At 27.4% G+C, this 14,931-nt stretch overlaps 1 protein-coding gene across 2 annotated transcripts in view; it reads right to left on the bottom strand.

Annotated features, from left to right (window-relative positions):
* The window catches only part of LOC121116229 (limbic system-associated membrane protein), a 327,841-nt gene that overhangs the window by 250,193 nt on the left and 62,717 nt on the right, over positions 1 to 14,931 (bottom strand). Inside the window, exon 2 of one of the 2 annotated variants that reach the window (XM_071887514.1) lies at positions 12,006 to 12,049. The exons of the other annotated variant lie outside the window; for it this stretch is intronic. The gene's annotated coding sequence lies outside the window, so the exon portion shown is untranslated. The remainder of the gene's footprint in view (positions 1 to 12,005; positions 12,050 to 14,931) is intronic. 2 annotated transcript variants of the gene reach the window in all.

Here is a 14,931-nt window from a genome sequence, read left to right as displayed (position 1 = left end):
GTCTTGGTAAAGGTATTTTATCTGCTTTATGATACCAAGAAACTTATATTTTTTACATGGGTGATGATGAATAATTTAAAAGATATTTCTAAAGATATACAAGAAAACGATTGTTTTAAATGTCTAAAAGAAAATGAACATTTTACTATTTTTAAATATTAGGAGAAAGTTGGTTGTCATAAAGGATAAAAAACTTGCTGGCTTTAATAGTTCTAATTCAAATTTTATATAATACATATACGAACCAAGTTACTCTGAAATATTACTCTGGTATCTTAGAAAAGTCGTGGAATTTAAATATTTTATCGTTTACCATGGTTTTTACTTCTTTTTAAGTATAAAGTATGATTTTATCTTTTTTTTAAATCTTATATTTTTTGAATTCATTTATTTTCATTCAATTTCATTATAATTAGCTGTACAGGGTTAATTTTATTTTCAAGTGGGAGAACAAAAGGAATTTAGAGTTATATCTCCATAAAAGGTAACTACAAGAAAAATTATAAACAATAAGGAAATCATTGTTTAATTCAATGTCTCTTGATGAGCACATCAAATTTTATTAGATTTTTAAAAGTAATGACAGTAAATAGTTTTAGCTAAGTTTTTACTAGAGAAGAAATTATTTCTAGCATATTGTGATTATGATGCTCTTATTTTTTTTTTTGGTATAATGACCTTATAAGTATTTTTATCCGGTAAGTAGGTAAGCTACAAACATGAAATTTTCGAAATAACTAATTTTTGTAAGGATTTTTTTAAAAGTGGTGAAAGTATCACTTTTTTTTTTGGGTTGATGAAAAAATAAAACAAAGTTGTTTGAAGGTGAAGTAATTGTGAACTATACCAGTGGTTCTCACACCACTTCTAAAACTTTGTCGTTTGCTTGAAAGAGAATATACAGGATCATCGACTTGGTGGGGTTTCCCTGATAAAGTTGACAATAACCAAATATATAGCCAGCAGAATATCACTCTATATCTAGTAGCATTATAAAAGGTAAACATTAGGGGATATTGTTGAAAAAGAAGTGAAAAATGCAACATACAAAAAAGAGATAATTTGAGCTTTAAGAAATCAATGGAGAATGATTTTCCTGCATTAAATCCATATATACTAGTAAAAAGATAAATAACATAGAAAAATATTAACCTTTATTCCCTTTAAAATTTGCAGACAAAAGGAAAATGACTCAGAACGAAATGAGAAATAGCAACATCGACTAAAGTTATACAAATGAACCCTGTAGTATTTTGAATTGATATGTTTAAGATGTCAACATATGCCCCTCGGTCAGAAGAATACTCAGAGATTAAATGTTGTTAATGGTCAATTCCTCATTTTAGATAGATTTAACAGATCACCAATGGAATAAATTCATTGAAAAAGTGGACTCAAGGCAACGCAATAAGGTAAAAAATGAGACAATCTAATTTAAAATAAGTATTAGAGACAATAACACCCCTATTTCGTCACTCATTTTATATACCATTCGTATAAGTTGAGTTCTACTCAAAAGTACCTTAAAGATTGAAGGATAGATTTAAAGCATCATAAACTGACATAATCAAGGATTATCTATGAACATCAAAGTGTATTAGAAGGAAAAGAATAAAAAAAATTAATGTGCTTGTGTATTTTGTAGGTATTAAGTACAAGAATTACATGACTATATGGATAAAAGTTAAATTTTGGTTAGTATATTGTACAAGAATAAAGTAGACTATCAATTTGATGATCTCCAATAAAATTGTATAGAGGCAAAGATGAGTATTTAGCATTCTATTATTACTCCATAGAAAAGTTTTAGAATAAAATGAATAAAGAAGTAGAAGAAGCTCAATAATGGTTCAGAATAAAAAAAAAAGAAAAAGAGAAAGAATTGAAACAGGAAATAAGAATGTGAAAGGGAACTCCTTTTGCTTTTGCTTACATGGAAAAGTTTGAATCAAATATACTCATGTACAATATTATAAAAAAATACAGTGGAAGTGTATTTGAGTGTAAAATAATGTGGAGGTATAACTACAAAATATTTATTTTATAAACCAGTCATATGTAAAGACATGTATGAAAAATAGATATACATTTTTGAGTTAAAGCCTATTGTAACACTCAACTTTTCCCCTTGTAGATGTGTTTGTATATCAATGTATCAAATATGTGTAACATTCTTTTCCGTATTTTCTTTAAATATAAAAACTGAAAATCTAAAGAAACTACGTTTTTATAATTTTCTATAAACAAGATCTACATCGATGTGCTATATGATGGGTTAAGTATTTTGGAAAGTGTAAGGAGAAAGGGAAGTGATATTTATGTAACTATAGAATTATTGATCTTGTTAACATTAGTTGTCTGTTATATTATTTTGGTAAGGGGAATTCAATTACTTTTATAAGGAGAAAAACTTTTTACATTAAATTTAGTATTAGTTGTAGGGAAAATACGATAAATTTAAATTGAAACAAATTTTTATTTTGTATGTCAATTAATTAACAGATTCGAATAGAAGGAAGGAAACACAGGAACTAAAGAATCACAAAGGGTCAATGGTGTCAAGTTAACAAGAAAAGTTCAAACTAGAAGCCCTGTTAGCAAAAATAGAGTCAGTCATGTACGCAGCAAGAATTCATGAAAAGGTCATAGGTACATCGAGTGATAGAGAAGAGGGTCAGGAGATCAATATTGACTATGAAAAGTTTTGATGATAATAAAATGCTGATAAAATATATATAGAGAGAGAGAGATGGGATGAATAGAAGTTCCCCCTCCAACTAGATTGCATTTAATTTGATCTCCATCTATCCATTTTCCCTCGGAGTTCATATTTTTCCATTTGGATATCATAGCAGCACGCGTCCTGATCCTCTCTCCATGTTCGAGGGATCTTGTCTCTATGTGCCTCACTCGATGGATTTCATCTTCTTTAATGGAAGGATGGTTCATTGTGTAGATGACCCTTTCCTTTCAAGGTCTGTCATTGTGACTTCTGACACCGTAAATCATTGTCTCTAAGCTAAAAAATACATAAGTTCCTCTGAAACTTCTATGGAATAATCGTACACTACTATAAGAACTAATGACTTCAATAAAAAGACAGAAAAATTCACTGAAAGCCCAAGTGAGGAACAGATAGAGCTCTCATCGTCCATCCACTACTCCTTCGTTGAAATCCTGAAGTTCTTTTGTTCTTAAGTCAACTCTGTTTCGTCTCCTACTCTTATAAAAATATTTCATTTATAAAAGTCCATCAGTTTCCTTGATTTATATAACGTAGAAATAACTTATTTCTATCACAATTCTATTTATAAGGTGGAGTTTGTCATGTATAGTCTACATTGATAATTACTTATAAACCTGGCCCCTTGATATTTTTATAACTTGTGTGCCTCTTTTGACATTGTAAAACTAGTGAAAGATAATTCTAGAATCCTTAAGATAATATGCCCCTCTTTTCTCGATAGTTTTGTCTGCATTGTCAACGCATATTCTATTCTGTTAACAAGTATATTTATTTGATTGTGTATATGTATAGTGTAACTAACAATTTGATAGATCAATTTGTTTTATTTTATATTAATAAAATCTATATCTTATCATTTTTCCTTTCAAATTTGTCTGATTCTCTGCTTAAGACATCTATTAAAATTAATATATATATTTTTTTTAGTTGTATTTTTATAAAATTTACCCATAATTATTTAAATTACTATAATAAACATACTTTATAATAATTTAATAAATTATCTTAATAATGTTCACTATTTCAATATAACAATAAAGATGGCATACTTAGTAACATTTGGCATGATATTTCTATATAATACCATGCTTCGTACAAATTCAAATGAACTAAACAATAATTATATTAGAAATATTGAAATTCCGTAATCATCCTGAATGGATCTCTTGAGCATTGCAATCTTTTCATCTCCTTTGCAAAGAAGGAGTTGAATCTGTTGTCTTGAGATATATGATCAAATAAGAAGTACCTTTCTTCGATTTCCCTATTTGGCTTTGGTCCTATCTCTTAAAGACTATATGTGAAAAGTTTTCGTATTTTTGTATTATAAAAAATGCAAGCCCTGATTTTGGCAGTTGTAAGTTTAGTTGTACCTAGATGGACGAACAACAAAGAACAACTCCTTGAATGGTTTTCAATGGGGTCTTAGCTTCAAATGGTGTGGAAGGTATTTGTGTAACATTCATTTCTTCAGGTACTTGGGTATGCTCCATGGATTAGAACATGTAGATGTGGACTTTTTGTATGATAATTTATGTATTTTAAGTGTGTTTGAAGTATGATAGAATGAATAAATATTTTATTTCTATTAATAATTAGTAGAATTGTTTCAGAGTAAAAAATGTCTTATTATACATATTTTGTATATTTATAATTTAAATTTGTCCCCTTTTATTTGTTAAATCCATTGGGAATATTATAAATTTATAACTTAAATGTCGTATCATTTGTCATTATTAATTTGTTTGATTTTCTATGTATAACTTCTAATAAAATTTCTAGTATGTATTTTTTGATATATTTAATTGTTATTTCATATGTTTTTATCTTACACATAATTTTTTAACTTAAACTCACAAATATACGTTATAATACTTTAACTTATCAATTTACTAGTAATTTACTGCTACGGATAAAATGCTAGCCATTAGTTTTTGATTAGTTATTGTATAACATATCACATTAGCCACTTTAAAGGAAGAAACTTAGGAGATCTCAATGTTAATAGATTTAGAAATATAAAAGTTTTTTTCCAATGAGTTGCACGAAGTAAATCAAGTATTCCTGAATTTAAAAAATTTGACTACTTTTTATTTTTGCTATTCTAGTGTAATTTGGAATATAGAAAATTATCATTTCTATAATAGAATAACGTGATATTCTACCGTCCAAAGCCGTAACTTTAATAAATAGTACCATATATCTCGCTCACCCTATTTACTTACACTCCTTAATGTCCATCCTTATATATAAAGAATTAGAAGGGCAACACGTCTGCAGATTGAAAAGACGGAACCACATAAAATAATACAATATTGTGTTGAAAATTTGTGTTTTATACTTTTTTTTATTTTTTGAAATATTTTTTTTAAAAATAGTGATGCTATTTGTTTAAGCTGAAATGATTATTATTGTTTTATATTCTTTGACATTATTGTTAATGGGGAATTATGTAATGAGTACTGCGTATGACTAATAAATGTTTATTTTACTTAAATATATATTTAAATGTATAAACACAAAAGAAAAAAGGATGACCAAAGTAACTGTCTGTCCTTTTAAATATTAAAACTATTATTTTTTCGCCAATAAGCGCATCCATAGTTATATGTTTACATATATAATTGAAAATGGAAAATATTAGCAAAGTATTAAACTTTAAACAAAAAGTAAATGAAATACCTATGGGACAGCAATGCAAATTTACATCAAAGGATTTGTCATCATATCGTTTGTCTCTGTTAATACTAATCTTATGATTGCTTTGATTATATTTCACAAGAAAGATTTAAATTTATAAAATATATCATCAAAGAAATGTAAATTTTACGTATTATAATATTATTTATATGGAAATAATTAGATAGTTAAAATATTATTTTTGCCATCTCTCTTGTTCTGCAATATCAATTTGCATAACTTTTACATGAGTTACATTCAAAAATTTCTATAAAAAAGGTCAGGAATACTTTTCTTAACATTTGTAAGCTTGAATAATACCTATAAATATTTTATAAATGTGTCCTGCTTCTATCCTCTTAATAAGAGTTTATCCACCCAAGTCTTAAGGTGGAACATTATTATTGGGACTTAAGAATTTAATTCCCTCTTGCCTTAAAATTTTAGACGCATTTTCAATACATTATACCATCTTCCCCACAAAAAGCGACTCTCCACTACTCCATCAACCTACAAAAACCAATGATTGACATTTTTAAGCTTATTTTCTATTACAGATCTATTATTCTTTGGAACAAAATACATTTTTGCTTTCACCATGGAAGTGAAGCTGACCTCGTGTTATTTTTAGTTAATTCTTTTCTTGTGTGGCACAAGTTTTATTTTCTTTGTTTTTTTTTCTCTATGTATGGTCACGTCTTTTTTATGTTTTTGTCTTTTATATTTTAATATTTGTAATATAAATGCATCACTATTATTAAGAACGACTATTTTTTTATTTTATAAAATAAGTCGACCTTTATAAACTTTGTTATCACCACTAATCGAAATAAAACAAACAAATTATATTTATATTCTTTAATGGGGATAGCGGTATCTGTTTTTTTTAAATTATATTCTTCATTGTTTCTGCCGAATAACATAGGCTATTTTTTAATAAGAAAACAAAGTTTCAATTTTAAAGTGTTTTTTTTGAAGAATTTTAGAAGTTTGACTTTTAAAATTATGTTGTTGATTTTTAAAAGTTTCATTCAAATTCATTTACTCAAACGATATATAAGACATTAATCCTTATTTTTTCATTTTAAAGATAAACAAATTGTAGCCCAATTTAACAAAAAACAAAACAATTCTTAATATGTCCGGATACTTCTCCCAATCCCTGTATACTAACAGGGGCGTTATCACCGAGATTGACAGGGTATTCATTGCCTCTTATTAGTTTATTAATGGCATATCATTCAAAAACACTTCAACCAAGCCTCCTAATAAATAAATCCAGGCCCCAACACAGAAAATCTGAGACCCTTCTGAGACTATAATCCCTTTTTGTGAACAAAATTGATTCAGTATTTTAGAAACGTTCGGTATGGACGGATCTAAGGAAGAAATCGGTTTTGGGCGATCTCATTTAAAAATTAGATCAACACTTTTCTGCAGAACAAAATTGTTCCATCTGCATCATTTAATGCTACGCTACAAGACCTTCCAGCGTTGCCATGTTGGAAGATAAAGATGTTTGGACATATCCAAAATGCTCATATTAACCATCTGCTCAGGACGGCTTTGCGCAACGGAGAGGGCTTAATCACATGCAAACAAGATGATGCAACTCTCCTCAAGGAAATTGAAGAAAACTGAGGTAAGGCAGGATTGACTGTTGAAAAAAAAATCCTCACAACGTCTTGGCTGTTGTGATCCTAGCAGCAGAGAACCGATATTATCGATTGGGGACAAAAAATTATGTCTTAAAATAGTTCATTGTAAGAAAACAGTTTTAATCATTGTAGGAGGCATTTCCCAGTATTTAGGAAGTTCCCAGAGGGAAGGGAGTTCCATTTCGACTGACTCCATCAATTCTTTCGGATAAAAATGAACAAAGCTTTAATTAGTGCAATTGGAGAGGTTCAAAACACATAAGTTCATCCGCAAAAAAAGGGACACCACTGTAATAACACAGGCCATAATAGAACAACATCCTGCCAAAGTAATTTATTTCGTGAATTTATTTATGTTCAGGATATATTAAGTAAAAATATTTCGATAATATTCAAAGTAATAAAATATCAAAATATGATTTGTTGAAATTATTACATTTGATGATGAAATGAATGTTGAAAAAATTATATTGTTTATGTCTATTTTGAAGAAACAATAAAATTTACATGAAATATACAACCTTGTAGTTAGTAGTTTAATAATATTAAATAGGATGAAACATTCCAATGTAAATTTGTATTTCATCTTTACTTGTTGCTGTAGACATCCTGACATACCCACATTTTATCAGACTAATTCAAATTGCTTACCTTTTTCGATAACATTTTAATATTAAAAAACACCTGAAACCTCTGGTTGCAGAGGAGCCACATGGCAGTCATAACCCATTATCAAAAAACAAATATCTTTACAGAGCCCACTAAGTATAATACCAAAAAATGTTCAATCTCTTGAGTTTGCGAATAACGAAGGTACCTGATGCTCAATGAAGCTATGGATAATGACCCATTATCTCGACCAGCAGTACACTTGCACAACCCATGGGCTGGGTTATATGATAAGGTATTGAAAAGGAAAGTGGTGTGTAATAATACTCCTTTTAGACAACCTGTGGGCCGGAGTGTATCATAAGATAATAGAAAAACCCATGATACTCAGAATAGCTACGGTGATGGATTTTAATCCCCTTTGTGGAAAATAAATCAAATTGCGTTAGCCGTGGGCTGGGTTGTATTATAATTTATTTGGATTAGTGCTTGATTCTCAGGATAGTGATAACAATAGATTTTAACCACCTTCAAAACTTGTATACCGAGGTATATTTGCAAAATTAAAGGGAGTCTCTTGTGACAATTTCTAATCATATTATAGTTTGATTGTCAGAATAGTAGGGTGATCGCTTTGCCCCATTTTTTCAAAAAAGTTACAAGATGTGATCAGTCTTGGTTCTTGTCTTGAAACTTAACCTTTAGAACAACTTTTCAAAATTTGTTGAGGATTGGACAATATCTTACGTTGGCACGTTTGGATCAAACATAAAGCATAATTTTCATTTTATTCCATAACCTAAACATTTATATATTGTTAAACAAATCTGTATAATTTCTATTTTTTTTAAATGTTGGGGTTCAATCTCATAGAATTAGATATTATCTTTTAATATTTGATGAATTTTTTCACTGGTTTGCTATGGGACCACGACAATTATCGACTACTTGTAGTATGTTTTGAAAAAATCGTTTTTTTCTTTGATTTGTCTATATAGTCATTGCAAGTATTCACTCCTTTCTCTACGGCATCATTTATAACTCATCAGTTATAAATGATGGATTTTTATATTAACATAACTATTGTTCGATTTCCATTTAGATTTCAGTGTCTTTACAAAATCAAAATTTTTCGAATAATATTCGAAAATATGCCCAACTGTCTGGCCCAATCAGTCGTATTTTCTTAGGTACGAGAGAAAAAAAAATTCCAAACCAGGTCCATTTCTGTTTCAACATTTTTATTGGATTTTCTATTGCAAGAACTTTGCTCGTAATCCTCATTTTGCCTCTTCATCGATTGACTCGCTAAACAATACTGATGGAACCAATTCATCTTTCAAATACACCATATGCATCCCGATTGTTTTATTAGTGACACCTGATAAAGTAAGTTGTACATTTTTATATTCTAGGCTAGTATGAATTAGATTTAAATCCCACAAAACATAAAAAACTCTACAAAGAAATTTTACAAATTATTGTAATTTTTCCAATTGTCTAGGATGAAAAACTGTTCCTTGTGGCAATACATTTATTTGAGCTGATAGTAAAGGTTTTTCCAATAAGAGGTGCAATTTTAATATACAAAGAAAAATGATATTTTTTGACATAAATAATCGGGTGTTTATTGCACTGTAATGAGAAAAGTAAGCTATTAGTTATGGAAACAATATCGACCAAATGGCTGCCACAGCTACGCTTAGAGAACCGTATCCTTTTATAAAATTTTCCATCAACAAATTGCAAAGTGTCTGTTTTATGCACTCCTTCAACCAATGCTGGATTGTTGGCGTAGACCTTATCTTTCATGTTGCCCCAAAAGAAAAAGTCGCAATGTGTTAAATCACAACATCTCGGTGGCCAGTTGCGATCACTTTATGGTGAGATAATACAGTGGTCCTTATACTAATCCCGTAAAATAACAATGGTTTTGTTGCTTGTGTGGCATGATGCACAATTTTGATGAAAGTAAATGCTATAAAGACGAATTCCAACCATAAAAATCATGACCCTGTTACGTTTACTTAAAAATTCAGAGGGAAGCAATGTTGCTTGCGATCCATAGGTTAGTGATCTTACACTAGATTATCAAATTTCTTGCAAATTTTTTTTATCTTAATCAAAAATTCGATAATAAAATTGCTTGCAATGAGTTGTTTAGTATTCAAATTACTGACAATCATTTGACCTTACAATGTAAATGAAGTAAAAATTACCATTGACATCTATATTGGAAATTTTATAGACTGCCGGCCATTTTGTACATTGCCCACTCTGACAGGAGTTTTGCATATTACTAGTAACATATACATTTAGTTTAAAACATATCTATAAATTGGCGATTTTTTTTAGTTTTAAACATATTTTAACTTTTATATTATCATTACAAATCCTTCCTATTAATTAAACTCATATTTCAATATTTTATGTTGTACTCTGATTGGAATTTCTGAGTTGCATTATATGTGAATAATCAAAATTGAGCCTAAATATGTATATGACATTGATGAAAAGGTGAAAATATTTTTTTTTGCCCAAGTGATTCAACATTAGAGTTATTTTTTTCCTGTGTGAGGGATTAATTTAATGGCAGTATATCAATACATATATAATTAAATTTAAATACTGTTACCTTTCATTCATTTTTATCAAGTACATGTGTAATGTACATTACTTAAATATTATATAAGATATTTGTAAAGATGATTAAGAAAATATATTATTTCCCTTTTTGTGTTGGAACATACATTTTCTGTTAGGATTGTTATCTTAATCCTTAATGTCTTTATTACATATTATACTATACTAATGCACTTTTTTGTACCAAAAAGATAATGAATTTTTTTTTATGCAATTATAATTTATATAAATCTTGTATTTCAATCATTTTTTTCCTCAAAAAGTGAATACTTTGATATTTGGTATATAATTGTTGATTACGGATTCATATCAAGCCAATCACATTCATTTATTTCTTAGTCTTAGATAATTTATGTATAGATATGTACAAGTCATTAAAAAAATTATTAAAATTTTAATTTAGGAGGACAACCGGCTAGTTGGCACACTGAGCGAGTTAAAACTGTGCTTCGGCACTTTTACGGAATAACAACTATTTAATATTCAATTAGCTTTTGCTTTTTGAAAATGGTAAGAGTACACCAATCCTGAGAAGCTACTTTTTTTGTTATTTTAAAACCTTAATTTTCAACATTCTTATTAAATTCCTTTTAGAAACGGAAGTCTTAATTTTGTATGGAAATATAGTTATTGTTGGTTAGTTTAGAACCAAACGGAGATATATTAGCATTTTACAGCAAATGACTAATGGGGAGGGTTATTACAGGAGGGAGTGAATTTGATTAAATTTAGTTGGAGCAATATCAAAAAGAACATTAACCCTCCATAGAACAAATCATATCTCATGCTTTTTGTATACAAATATCGAGAGTCAATGTAAAATTTTAGCACTTTGACTCGGAAAAAGTGAGGTTCATATTCTCAGAATCAGTACGTCATTTGTTAAATTTAAAATATCATATTATTTTTAGAAAGCATTATTTCCCTAAAAAAAAGGAAAAAGTTTGTAACTGTATTTTATATTGTATCTTTATAACTTTTTGAGTGTTGATCTATTTTTTTAACAATTTTTGTGAATATTTTCCTGAATCTTATATATATATATTTTCAATACTATTATGTAAATACTTCCTACTTTTATAGAATTTGCTAACAATGAGACATAACAAAATGTTTATTTATATATTTATAATGCAATTCCTCAAAATAATCTATGAAATTATTAATTGATTAACTATTAATTTTATTTAGTATACAAAAAAAGACAACATGTTATAAAAATTAAAGTTATAATTTCCGTTATCTTCAATTTCAATTAATAATATCACTTTAATTATATGTTACGTTTTATAAGTTTTTTTTGCAAATCAGCGTTGTTATACTTCCGGTAAATATGATTTATACATAAAAATGACAATGGGTGTTTATTTTGAAAATTAATTATTTGCTTATAATTAAATTATTTTTTTGCAGAAAATCAAACAAAAATAAGAAATTTATTATATATCTTCATTATTAGAGATCCATTGTTTTAAAATCGAATAGAAAAAAAATAAACTCTTAATATTTGCTTTCAATATTTTAAATCTGGGGAGTTTTATAATTATTTTATCAAATTTAGTGATTTCTCTATTCTTATCATTAATTTTAAAAAGAGAGCAGTTTTTGGTTGCATTAACACAAGTTTAACTACATATTTTAATTTCTAAAAATGTAAATAAATTACTAACCTTTAAGATGAGCGTTCCAGAAATAATTGATCAAAAAACAAAAACTGAAAATAGTAAATTGTTTCATATATAAGTACAATTGATATAAATGACTAACTATGTTAATTTTTTTAAATGACAGAGCCATATTACTGTCTAAATTTTTTTGACTTTTATCTAAAAATAAAGATGAAGAAAATAGCTCAATCACCTACCTATCTTTATGATTATATTTTTATAAAATAGAGTGTATCCAACCCACAAAGTACAAAATTATTTTTTTCGTGTTGTTTAACTAAAATAATTTAGTTGAACTGTGATAAATGTTTTATATCAAAGTAAGGATTTTAGATTAGAAGTATATTGTTCAACAACATTTGAAAACATAAGTCAGTGACTTCATTTTATTAGTAATATAGTTTTAAAGATTTTGTAAGAAAATGAATACACTCCTTTGGGAATCCATTGTTAAAACACGCAAATATCTTGGGTTTTTTTTTAAATTTTACTACTCAAATCTTGTTTTTAAACCAAGTGTATCATACATTATTATAAATGTTACTTCCAGAGTTAATTTATCTTAAATATGGAATCCCATTATATCTATTTATTATTTTGGACTACAAAAAATTTTCTTTAAAATTCTTAAAAATACTGGAATTAATTTATCCTTAATTCAATTATAGACTTTCTATTTTTAATATTATACATATTCTTATGATATAATGTTTAAAGAAGGGTTCTAAGTATAAATAATTTTTTTATTTGGTTTTTTGTTTCATAAACAGGTATTTCATTCATTTTTCAGATAAAACCATCTTCTCATTCTTGCCCATAAACTTGAATTGTGACTTTTGTTACTCCTTTCAGTACTCACAACTTTGTGTATAACAAAATATTTTGAGAAGTTGAATCAGCGAAGACACAAAAAGTGGTCTTTAAGGAACGGCTGCCTTTATAAGAGGCTCACCAGTTTTTTTTCAGATCTAGGATATGTTGAATAAAAGTAGCATTAATTTAGAATTTGGGTTATTAGTATGAATAATCAATAATATTGGTCATTGATTTCCATGTTCTTGTTCAGAACTTGAAAATAAATGATATTAGGATATGCTCAGAGTGACCATAGCACGCGCCTTTCTTTCTGATTTCATTGCTATACTTTTTGCTTTTTTTCAAATAAAATCTATCTTATCATGTTCTGGAGTATGTTGAGCTCTCAAGGCAAGTTCAATATATTCAGCTTTTTTATTCATTTTAATTTTAGCTGAATGAAAATTTACAACTAGCCGTTAATTTAGTTTATTCTTTTTCAAGAGAAATATTACCAATATAAAAGCCTCTTGGTAGAAATGTTAATGTGATATGTTTTTTTTTATTTGATAAGAAGAATATCTTTTGTCATTATAATGAAACAAAACAGTATTTTTATGGTTTTTCTGAAATCTAAAAAAATTAATTCATATGGCTAGTTTGAATCCAATAATATGTCTTTTTTTTTAAATAGTCCATATTTCGATATAGTGTTTTGGATAATTATCAGGAACAATCATTTAAAATTTTTTAAATATATCATAAAATGCCGTATTAATTTAAACATCGGCTTTGTTAAAAATGATAAAAACGTATAAAAGGGTTTCTTTTTTAACAGTAATTCACTTTGAAGGTATATTTGATAAAAATATAAAAAAAAAATTCTGAAATAAAGTAAAAACGAAGGCGAAAAAAAACAAAATTCTTCTCGTAATACGAGGTACCTTAGGAAAATATTTATTCACTTGTGACATATTTGGAAGCAAATACTCATGAAGTTAGGATAATTGAACGGATTTGTTTGGATTTGTTGGTAAATATACTTAATATCTACAGTACTCAATGTTATAAAATACTGTATCTCCAAATTAACTTCATAACTTTAAGGGGAAAACATAAGAAAATGTTTTTTTTCCCTCTCGATGTTTTACCGGTTTTTTTTTGATTAAAACTCATCATGACTTTTTTTAGGAAAAATGAAACTTAATTTTTTGTTTAAGTGAATAAAATGCAAAATATCGTACAATACCAAATTATGAGTTTTTGTAATTAAGGAACTCTCAAATTTAAAAATGTTATTTTATGTTTTTATTTCCTGTATCTATTAATTCAAAATAAATTTTAAAAAAAACATATTTTTTAATGAGTAGATTAAAATACTATTAGTGTTTTTAAATGTCCTTAACACTTAAAGCACTGTATCTTAAAATAGAAGGGAAACTACAACTTAATGGAGCATAAAGAATATTGTTTCTCTTATAACTTATATTTTATTACTTTTATAGTTTTATTAGCTGGTATTGAAAGGAAGTTTTTTGGTAAGACAGGCACTCAGTTTCTTAGATAGACTACGCACAATCAAGACGCACTGGGAAGTTAATTTGACATTCTTTTATTGGTTCTGTTATTTTGGTGAGAGTATTTATTGTAATCCATATTAAATTAACAAATTTTTTATCTGAATTGATGTTTAGATCCAGTTATGACATTTATGATCTAATAAATAACAATTCTGTGTAGAGTAAATGTTAATATCATTAACCCTCCGTTGAAGAACATTTTGTATATGCGTGGTTAGTGAACTGAGTGAAAAAAACCACAAATATAAAACGAATTTAAATACGTGATAAACAATTTTTTTACCACTTTTTTAAACTGTTCCATCTATTTTTCACCCATAAATAACAATTAAAAGGCTAAAATATAATCACTTAGAAAAATTAATTCTTACTCTAAATGAATATTAACAAAATAAGTTTTAGGTTTCAAAAGGATATACATAATTTATTGTTCTGTAATTAGAAACATTATTTTTTTTAATTTTGATAAAAATTTATATTCAATATTTAGTATTTTGTGCAAATTTTGAGAATTCTATTAGTATACATCAGTTTTTGACGAGGTTGTATGTATT

This window comes from Lepeophtheirus salmonis, chromosome 4 (assembly GCF_016086655.4).
Source record: "Lepeophtheirus salmonis chromosome 4, UVic_Lsal_1.4, whole genome shotgun sequence".
NCBI lineage: Eukaryota > Metazoa > Arthropoda > Copepoda > Siphonostomatoida > Caligidae > Lepeophtheirus > Lepeophtheirus salmonis.
The sequence above is the reverse complement of the archived record's forward strand: the minus strand, read 5'-3'. Positions and strand labels throughout refer to the sequence as shown.